This window comes from Haemaphysalis longicornis, unplaced genomic scaffold (assembly GCF_048455015.1).
Source record: "Haemaphysalis longicornis isolate Haplotype H1 unplaced genomic scaffold, Haemaphysalis longicornis Haplotype H1 scaffold_5, whole genome shotgun sequence".
Lineage (NCBI taxonomy): Eukaryota > Metazoa > Arthropoda > Arachnida > Ixodida > Ixodidae > Haemaphysalis > Haemaphysalis longicornis.
In genome coordinates, this window is record NW_027526385.1 from 107,313,187 (window position 1) to 107,324,158 (window position 10,972).

Consider the following 10,972-nt stretch of genomic DNA (forward strand, 5'->3'; position numbering starts at 1 on the left):
TTTGTCTCTTTCTCTACTAACCTTATTTTTTTCGCGCTCTGTGTGAGTTTTTATCTTTTCAGTCTATATATATATATATATATATATATATATATATATATATATATATATATATATATATATATATATATATATATATATAGGTCGTTAGAAGAGGTTTCCGGTGACTGGATGTGAATTACGTAAAAGATGACATTGGCAACATAACATTATTTATTGACTCGACGTTTCGCACGGGGACCGTCTTTTACAAAGACTAATATCTTACAGAATGGAGGTGGTTTATATACAGTTCAAGCACTTGAGCTGAGGTTCCGGGGCGGTGATTGATGTTTAAGATTGGAAGCGAGGAGGAAGAGAGAAAAGCGCATTGATATATGGGAGAGAAAGCCAGCAATAAGGAAGCACAAAATAGAAAATCATAAATACGTGAGAGAGTGTGATGGAAAGAGCAGAGTAAGGGAGAACTAAATTGTGAGAGAAAGGCAGCGGTGGGGACAGGCAAACTAAAAAGTTATAAATGAGAACTTTGAGGACGCGACAGACAGGAGGTGAGGAGTGATAGGGGACACATAGTTGCGTAATGGACAGGGGCCCCAAGTTGTTAACGCCCGCGGTGAGCGCTGGCGAACAATATGCAAGGGGTGTCACACGTGAGCATGCTTCGCAGACGCTAGTGCGAGGGGCGCATGTTTTTTTCGGCCTCAAAGAAGTTCCCCCATCAACTTCCCTCCACCCTTTCTGCTTAGTTCGCGCCGGCGCCAAACCCGTAATGTGTCCACGCGTCCGAGAAACCTGGGAAGAAAACAGGCCGCTCCCAATCGCCCCGGCGACAAGAGCGCTAAGCTGTCGGAAAGTCAGAATGAGAGTTATGCTGTATGCGTAGGGAGACATTAATCGTCCTGCCGGAGAGGGAAGGTTGACAGCCTAAGTGAGCTGAAACCATCCCGTTCAGAGTCTGTTCCCAGAGCGGAGCAGTACGCAGTATGAGGGCGTGCCACTCAAATTGACGGGAGAATATCCGTGCAGGAAACCAGACTGTTTCTACTGTGTCCCGAGAGTTCTTGATACTACGAAAAGTAACCAAAAAAGAGTTAGATATGAATGTCATGTAGCTTCACTGGATGTATTTCATGCTTGTAACCTTGTTCCTAAGGTCCCCGTATTTACCTGGAGCCAGGGACTTCTAAAACGTAAGCGTCCCTAAAAACCAATTGGAAAAACACGCTCTATGAAGATTCGAAAACCTGCTTGACATCATTATCCAGCACCATAATTTGTGTCTCCACTCTGTTGTGGTTGAGGAAAACAAAATTCTTGCCGAAATTTGGAGGGACCCCCATGGGGTCGACCACCTGCAATCGTTTGAAGAACAAAAAGATGTCAGTTGTGAAATGTCAACCAGATCAATCTATTCCGTGATGGAGTACATTCCCCCATTTCCATCAATCACAAAAGGTCAGCCCAAAATTCGCTGCATAATATAGAACTTTGAGGTGAATCAAACAGCTCTAGTGGAAACAGTGTGGTGAACCTATCAGACCCCGTACTCTCGGAGCATGAAAGTTGTGTTCTGTCAAAGGGTTGAAATTTCTGTCTGGCGAACAGCAACGTAAGCGAGTTCCAGCTGTACAGAGATCTTGATGAGTTTCCCGGCACACTACGACTAAAGGAGTACTTTCACGCCAGGCCGCAGAGTAACACTGCAGATCCAAAATATCCGTCAACCCGGCATTAGGCACCACCAATTCAGCGAGATAAATGTCTTGACTTATACATGAACGCTGTAAAAGACGACATCATTTCCGCTTATAAGAAAAACGTTCGGTGCCAAAAGAACCTCTCTAAAAGAGAAGAGACTGCGTTAAGCACACTAAGCTCCCTTCCTGGCGTTATTATTAAGCCTGCGGATAAAGGTAGGAGCTATCGTCATCTCGATCAAAACAGACTACCTAAATGAGGCGTACAGACAACTTAATGGCACTTCTTTTTAGAAAGCAGTGTCTAGCGATTCAACACCTGCCTTTACCAGAACGTCCAGGAAAGGCTGTCTTCACTTGATCGTAAGAGGAATATTACCGAGACGACTGCGCGTTCACTTTTGCCCCTAATCCATTTCCTGGATGATTTTATTTTCTGCAGAAAATTCACAAGAGAGACCATCCTGGCCGACCCACTGTTTCCGCTATAGGCACTGTAACTGAAAATTTGTCCAGATTTCTAGACATTTTCATGAAAGACATTCCTGAAACCCTCCCCTCGTACATTAAGGACACAACCAATATTCTCCGCCAAATTTTAGACTTGCGCATACCTGCCAACAGCCTACTTGTCACCATGGACGTTGCCTTCCTCTATACGAACATTCCACACGAGGGCGGCGTCAAAGCAGCCATTCAGTTTTATGAAGAATCAGAATCTTTCAACAAACCTGTCGACAGTGAAACCCTGGAAGAACTTCTAAAAATGATTCTTGAAATGAATAACTTTGAATTTGATGACAAGCACTTCATACAGACTGATGAATCCTCAATGGGCACAAAAATTGGTCCAAACTATGCAAACAGTTTTATGGGCAAGCTGGAAAGAGAATTTCTTCCCACAAGAACGCTGCAGCCGCTTTTCTACAAACGATTCGTTGATGACAGCTTCCTCATCTGGTCTCATGGAGAAAGCAGCCTTTTAGAATTCATTACGGCCTTCAATAACTTTGAGGACGAGGTTTCATTTTCCCACTTGTATTCAGCATCCGAACGCAATGTCCTGGATGTGGCAATCAAAATATCATGAGAAACACTCCCGATGTTCTTGTATAGGAAACCTACCGATAACCACCAATACCTGCACTTGAAAAGTAGCCATGTCAAGCACTGCAAGACTGGCATACCGTACAGACAGTCGCTTAGGTTTAAACGGCTGCGCTCAGACCCTAAAGACTTCACTTCAAACTGCGAACGGCTTCGAAACAAACTCATATGTTAAGAGTATCCGCTGCCTGTCATAAATGACGCAATGTCAAAGGCTGACAAGAAAGACCGAACTGAACTCCTAAACGATGCCAAAGCCTCCACTTCAAGAAGCCAAACCAACCTCATTCTCACATATTCTTCAAGTGCTCCGAACGTGAATACCATACTTAAAAATCATTACAGCCTAGTCCGCCTATTATAATATCCATGTGCCAAGGAAATCCCATCGTTATAACCGATGATTGTTATATGTGGGTTTGTAATTAAAAAGACGGAGCAGAGACCAAAACATTTTATTTGCAGGAAAGCAATGTTGTACTACTACCTATATGTGGAAAAGAAGCCATACTCGGTCAGCTTTGTTTGCTGCACTTTCAGCTGGTCCACATCGTTTTCAAGAGCATCTATAGGTGCTGCGTCTAGCTATGAGAATGGGCCTTGGTAGAAACGAATTCCCTGAGAGACTATTATGCATTGGGCCTCCTGCGAAGGTGCTACCCGAGTAGGCAATGCAACTGCGTCGTCAGAGTTATCACTGCCACCGCTGTCCACAGCACGTATCCGCACAACGCCAGCCTCTTCAGTGAGGCACTCAGACGTCTGCAAAACATCGGCCCTGATGTCTGATCCGCCGAAAAACGGAGGTAGTTGAAGAGGCACCCAGTCAAATTCAAAGCAGCAGGCACGAGGACGGACCTAAGCGGCGGCATCGGGAGGGGTGTTTGGAAGGATAACTGCTGCCTTCGTCCTCTCGCTTCTTTGTAAGCGGCGCAGTTGACTCGTTTTCTGAGGGGTGGACGGGATGCGAGGCGCATCGCGGCGCATGGAGTCTGCGTGGTTGGCGTGGAGAGCCAGCGGCAGCTCGCATTTTAGGGCCTTACTGTAACAGAAATCAATCGTTATATCCCCTATCGAGGCACTGGAGCATTGTAATAAGCGGTTTATTTGCCATGGAAACATACAAAAGCGGTTCCATAGCTGTTCATCGTACAGGAGAAGCTAGAAACATAAAAGACATTGTAACATCGTCTAAAATTAACAAGCCCAAAAGCACGGGTTGCGGACCGTGCGACAAACCTCGTTGCAAGCTTTGTCCAATAATGCAAAAAAATCCTCCGTCGCATGCCCCCGCGCGAGGGACACGAGTACATGCAGAGCATTGGGGTCGTTTACGTGGCGTAGGGTTAGTTGTGGTGGTGGTGGTACTGCCGTAGGGGCCGTACTGCCCCGTCGCCCGCGTCAACCGCCGGATGCTCATGAACGGCAGTCGAGGCGAGATCAGCCGCTCTTCCACTGCGTTGAGCTCGGGCAGGTGCGCAGGACGCAGAGGGTACCTGAAGCCGTAGGCGACGCACATCGAAGGGACGACGCCGCGGACCAACGAGTCCTTGCACGACGCGCACACCGCGAACGTCCATAACCGTTCCAGCGAAGCGGCGTCCGCGTTGTCGATGTCGCTCACCACGGGGATGACGCGCGCCAATGCGACGGTGCCGTCCAGGCAGCCGCCGCCGGCGTTGTTGTTGCCGGTGCCGTTGTCGCCGCCGCCGTTGACGACGAAGCCGTCGAAGCCACCGTTATCGTTAACGCCGTCGTTGACACTGGTGTTATCGGCTTATCAACTGCGACCGCCGACGAACGCAAGAGAAGAGAGCGCAGGAGTTCACCCGCGCCAACCCTCTTTATAGGGGGTGGTTGTATTGCGGTAACGTTTAGTGTTTGGGGGGCTGGTGCTATCACGTGTACACCACGCAGCTATCACGCCGGTAGCACGCCGCTGAGTCGCCAACACACGCCGCTGACGACGTAGTTTGAATGAGTCAAGGATATAAGGCGCGTTCGTAGCCTTAGATTCTGTGTCGTTTTGTGGCGCAGTGGGTAGAGCACCGTGTACCTTGCGTTCCGCCCGCAGGGTCGTGGGATCGAAACCAGGCGCCGGTAACTGTTTTTTCTTTTTCTTTTTATAGTGTAGGGGAGGCTGGCTGCTGCGGACGCCGACGCACGGGTGACATCGTGAGCTGTACAAATGCTTTGCATTTAAAACAGAAACCGTGCTGAGCACAGCGTCGCACTTCTTCCGTATACAAGGTGACTACAACTGCGTCAGCGAAAACGTCATTTACCTCCTTGAATGCACATTGTGCCACGCGCAGTATATCGGACCGACAGGAACAGCCCCAGTATGCGTATTAACAACCACAGATCCTGTGTAACCACGCTGCCACACCTTCCGATATCCAAGCACGTCACCACACTAGGACACCCATTCGACAAATTTGCAGTCACTGTACTTCAGTCGGGTTTCAGGACACATCACGACCGCGAAGTGCGGGAATCTTTCCTGATTCACAAATTCAACACCCTTGCAAATGGTATATACGAGAGTGCTGGTAAACGTTCCATCCTTTACGTGTGATGTATAATAGTTTGTGCGACCCTTTTTGTGCACGCATTTCATAGATTCTTCTGTCGTTATATTTCATTCATCTCCTGTAAATAAGAGCTATGCTTGCTGCCTTACCTTCGTGTGTTAATGTATGCGGTTTGCAACGCCAGGTGCTTTTTGTAAGGCCCTTCCTTCTTAAAAAAGTTTTACACAACAGCTCGTTATGCTTTGTATTTCAATGGCAGCTCTGCCATAGAGTCCTGATGTCTATTGTTATCGCTGTCGTGTTTTGTAACAAGGGCTCAAGATCCTTCACCTGTTTCTCACCGATTTTCTAGATGTGTAGTTCAATTCATTGCTACCTTTCTTGGTTGTTGCCTTCGTCAGCGCTATGCTGTAGAGACACACACTGCCGTTTTTTCGTGTGTAAGTCTGTAAATAATGAACATTATTAGTGCCAGAAACACCCCGAACGTGTTTTAAAAACCACACGAATCATGTAAAGGTTTCAACTTGGTCTTAAAATTTAGGGGCTCTGGAAACAAATTTAACCATTTTAAAACGGTGAGAACATTCGTTCCAACCGTTTTGGAAATTTTCTTCTTTGTTTTTTTTTCATTTTTTCTTGCATTGCTGTTTCTGTTTGAACGCGTGTACCCTCTTCCTTTTTTCCCCTCCCGATAAACTTACTAATTTTGCTGTCTCACCATTCGAGGTGATTCTTGCCTACTCTCTCATAACTCATCACTCCTGCTGGAACTTTCCGAAAGCTTAACCCTCTGTAGCCCGTGCGACTGGGGCGCCTTGTTTTGCCCGCCCCTTGTTCGGCGGCGTTTTGGGGCTCCCGTGTATCCGCTTCCCAAATTTCTCCTACACGCAGACAGCTTATCTCTTTGGCGCCGGCCGTGGCATAAAAAGGAAAAGTGGACGAGGGGGGACGGAGGATCGTCTTTGAGGCAGACGAAAATACTCGCCCTCCGCGTGCGCGGGGGGCTTCAAGGCGTGCGCTCGTACTCCGTACTGCTACGGTCTGGAAACCGACGCTGACCGGGATGGTTACAGCTCGCCGCGGCTGTCAACCTTGCCACTCCGGCAACGCGATTCATGTCTCCCTACTCACACACCATCACTCTCATTCTGACTTTCGACAGCTTAGCCCTCTTGCCGCCGGCGCTACTGGGGTCGGCCTATTTTCCCCTGAGGTTTCTCGGACACGTGGACACATTATGGCTTTGGCGCCGGCACGAACTAAGCAGGAAGGGTGGAGGGAAGTGCGTGGGGGAACGTTATGAGGCCGACAAAAACACGCGACCCCCGCACGGCCGTCTTCGAAGCTCGCTCACGTATGACACCCCTTGCATATTGTTAACCGGCGCTGACCACGGGCGTTTACAACTCGCCGCCCCTGTCGACAACGCAATTCTGTGTCCCCTATCGCTCCTCAGCTCCTGTATGTCATGTCCTCTCGGTTCTTTATAACTTTTTAGTTTGCCTGTCCCCACCGCTGCCTTTCTCTCACAATTTAGTTCTCCCTTACTCTGCTCTTTCCATCACACTCTCTCACTTATTGATGCTTTTCTAGTTTGTGCTTCCTTATTGCTGGCTTTCTCTCCCATATATCAATGCGCTTTTCTCTCTTCCTCCTCGCTTCTAATCTGAAACATATGTAACCATCCCGGAACATCAACTGAAGTGCTTGAACTGTGATAAACTACTTCCATACTGTAAGATATTACTCTGGATAAAGGACGTTCCCCGTCCGAAACGTCGAGTCAATAACTATTCCTATGTTTCCGTTGTGATTTTCCCCGTATATATATATATATATATATATATATATATATATATATATATATATATATATATATATATATATATATATATATATATTTATTTATATATCTATGCATAAAAGACCTTTTTGTTGTATTAGTAGAGTACATCACTACAGTAAGGAAAACAGTTTGCTCGTTTGTACCAGTATTTAACAGCAACACTACGCAGTCTCGTGACTTAACAAAAAATATACACACATCCAGCAGACAAAAAAATTAGAAACAACCAAAACGTAAATCTGAATAAACGGTGTTTCAGTTCAAGAGCAGACAATATAAATTAGTCGGAAGGATTTGCTTTGTGGTGCAACTTTTGCAAAATCCGTACCGCGCAGCAGAAGATCACAGTGAAAAGATAAAAACCAAGCCGCACAAACATCTACAACTTGCAAAAAATAAAAAATCACAATAAATTTACCAAAATCTACACATTCCTGTGCAAGGTCACAAAATATTTTCGCAATTCCCATAAATTAAAGTTTGACGTATGCGTATAGCTGTGTAGAAGGAACGCAAGAATTTGTTGTAGCGAGTGGAACTTAAAAAACATTTTAGACAAAGATAAAACTCACTGATCGGGGAGCAATAGTAAAAGTAAAGAGTCGGATAAAAAGTAAGAACAATAACAAAGAAGGTTTAGTCACGTAGCGGCAACGGGACTTGCCTTCATCAGTGTACAGTTACATGATTTTGCTGTCACAAACATTTAAAACACGTTTCTTTTATAGATTTGCAGAAACTGTGAGAAGTCGTGCTATGTCTATGTTACAACAACAACAAAAAAGAGAAAGAAGAGAGGGAGAGAGAAAGAAAGGGGTCGTGGTGCAACCTTGTGAGCTGCCTTGTAAATACAAGGCAGCTCACAAGGTTGCACCACGCCTTGACAACGTACGTGGCATCGACTGCAAGTTCAGTGAATGCGGAAGACTGGACAATCGCGGTTTTAAAAAGAATGGAAAAGTACACAATAAGGTATTTAGTGGGTGGGGTGACTGGTTCGGACGAATTCATACAGGCATGAACGAAGATTTTGTTTTGGGCGTGCCCCACGCGGATGGAAAGAAAAGATACACTACCCAAAAGAGCACTCCACAGGAGCTAGAAACTGAACAGGAAATAGGTAGGGTCAATAGACCACAAAGGGTTAAACGTTTCTGATTGGTGAGGGGAACGCGGCCTCCTTTCCAAGGACAAATTGCATTGTTGAGCCGCATTAGGCTAATAAAGCTTTTGTATTTAGGGAGTTTCTGCGAATTCTGATGGGAAACTGAAGTTTAGGGTCATGAAGAGTGTGACAAAAATTATGAAGTCGCCAATTTTATTCGAGGGATAAGCACTCGCGTTATCGGTGGGTTTTAAAAGCGGATTCTAAAGTTTTGATACCTGACCGGGACCGTTCACATGTCTTTACAGGGGCAAATAAGGGCAACTTTTTGCATGAGAGCAGTTAATATTGAACCGTATTCAGAAGGTCGTTTCAGTTTGGCCGATACATTGTTTCCTACAAACAGTGTACTCTAGAAGGTACAGTCGTCAAAACTGTTAACAACAACAAAACACGAGGTGTCTGCATACGCACAGAGTGGCAGCTCCCGATAGCTACAGCCGCATCTTTAGCGCCTGGTTATCAGCACTCACGATGCTGCTCTACTGCACACGGGTGCTTCAGCGCATGCGCTCAGCCTGGCTTAGCAGCCCGAACGCTATCGTAAGCTGTCGCTCTGTGCCCACGCTAGCACCTCGTTCTTTGTTGTTATTAACAGTTTTGACGACTGTACACGACATTAACAGGGTCACAGTGAAGTTACCCTTTATATTCACGTAGTAGTCCGAAGCCGTGCTAGTGGCACGCTGTGTAGTGGTCATGTATGGGCATACCTTACATCGAGGTTTATTACAGGGCTTGTAACCAGTCGGTTCCGGTCTGTTGATATGAGAGTTAGTAAGAAATTCGCCCAAATGCTTATTACGCGGGTAGAGAACGCGTGGTGGTTCGAAGATTATGCTTTTTAAGCGTTCACTGTGAATTAGGATATTGTGATGTTTCCTTAGTACAGTTGACACGCTTTGGGCGGAGGCGGAGTGTGTTCACCGTAGCTTCGGTTTGGTTTGAAGATTTCAATTTTAACTTTAGTTCCTATATTGCACAGTGACGGAGCGATAAAAGTAAAAGCCTTGCACGCTGCCAGGACGTGCGAGCCTATTATTCCAATTTTCCGAATGAGTGTATTCTCTGCGAATTCGGGGACAGTGCGATTGCTTACCCTACAGCCTACCTTTCAAGTTTTGCCAAAGTGTTCACCCGTACGCTGCGCTTCCTCATGCGCTTGTACTGGGCATCGAGCAGTCAACATGCACTTTGTTTGACAAATTCAATGACCATTTTTGTTCCCTAACAATAAAATGATGGTGTTCATGGCATCCTTTATGTGGGCCCATATTTAATACATATCTCTATCGCACAAATGGATTCTTTGCGTTCTGTCCTGTTGCTCCTGAACATCCCCCTTCGTGGTGAAAACGATCCCAACCTCTGGGAGGCTACCTTTTAATTTCGACTGCCCTGCGGAACTCAAGATTGATACAACGCAGATGGGCAGCAAGATATTGGAGTTTTCTTAATTTTGTTTCTCTGGGAAATATGAATAATTTGAGTGTGTTTTGCGGAAAAAGTATTTTTACATTTGTTTTCATTATACCAGATTTGCCTTTTTGGAGCACGTTTCTGCTTCCTGAAGTTATCTCTACCACAGAGAAAAAAAACGCATTAGAATAGCGAAACTGTGTGCATATTATTTTGCATTTTCTTTGAACGAATAAAAACCAGGTCCAATAAAAAGTATGTTTGTATGAAACACAACAAAGTGGACGTAAAAGTGCTCTGTCTCGTTGAATCTTTTATTAATGGGGTTAAAACATGCAAAAATGGGACAATAAAACACCACGTATAAGATAACATCAAACACTATGACTCACACTACACTCTTCTTCGTCTTTGTAGGGAGTGTTGCAGAACCACCCGTACGCCGCGAAGCAATCGCGCACAAATCCATGCTGTAATGCGAGAAAGCAATTCTTACTTATTGTACAGACAACTATCAATTTATTGATAATAAATTTTGTGTAATCACGCGAGAAATTATCCGTGCCATCATACTGACTGTTATGTCAGTTGTCGTTGTTGCCATTTCACCCTTAACGTAAGCAGCCCCTCCACGAGACCTCCACGATCAGAGTTGTTTCAGTGTTACGCATTCGAATGGCTGGGGGTCGCGACTACGGAGTACGCGGTGGTACTCTATCATCCACTTATGATGGCTCTGCAGGGCTACCTTAGGAAATTGTACTGCCGGAGGGTTGAGAAGTAATCCTCAGCAGCTGCGTCTGACGTAGTATGCTACTCGTGGAAAGTGCGAGGGGTGTGAGCGATATTTTCGACTTCCTGCGCTTTCAGGTAGGTGTCCGCGAGAAAGGGCGAGTTGATGACCTAGGTTTTCTGCAGCGACACATCTTTGATATACACAACCTACTGCCTTCTAACTTGTGTCCACTGCCTCTTGGCCTTGGCTACTGTGTGGGACGCCTTCTCTGGCGAACGGATCCTTACATTTAGCTCCGGTCGTCGAATAGGCGTTTCGCTGTATGCGACCACGAGCTTAACTTAGTTCAGAGTGCCTGTAACAACGACTGAAGTGAAGGAAACGTTGCCACATGTCAGGGTCTGCTTCCGCAGAGGCAAATAAATGATTTCGCCTGTGTCTGCGGTTCGGAGAGAAGGCTTG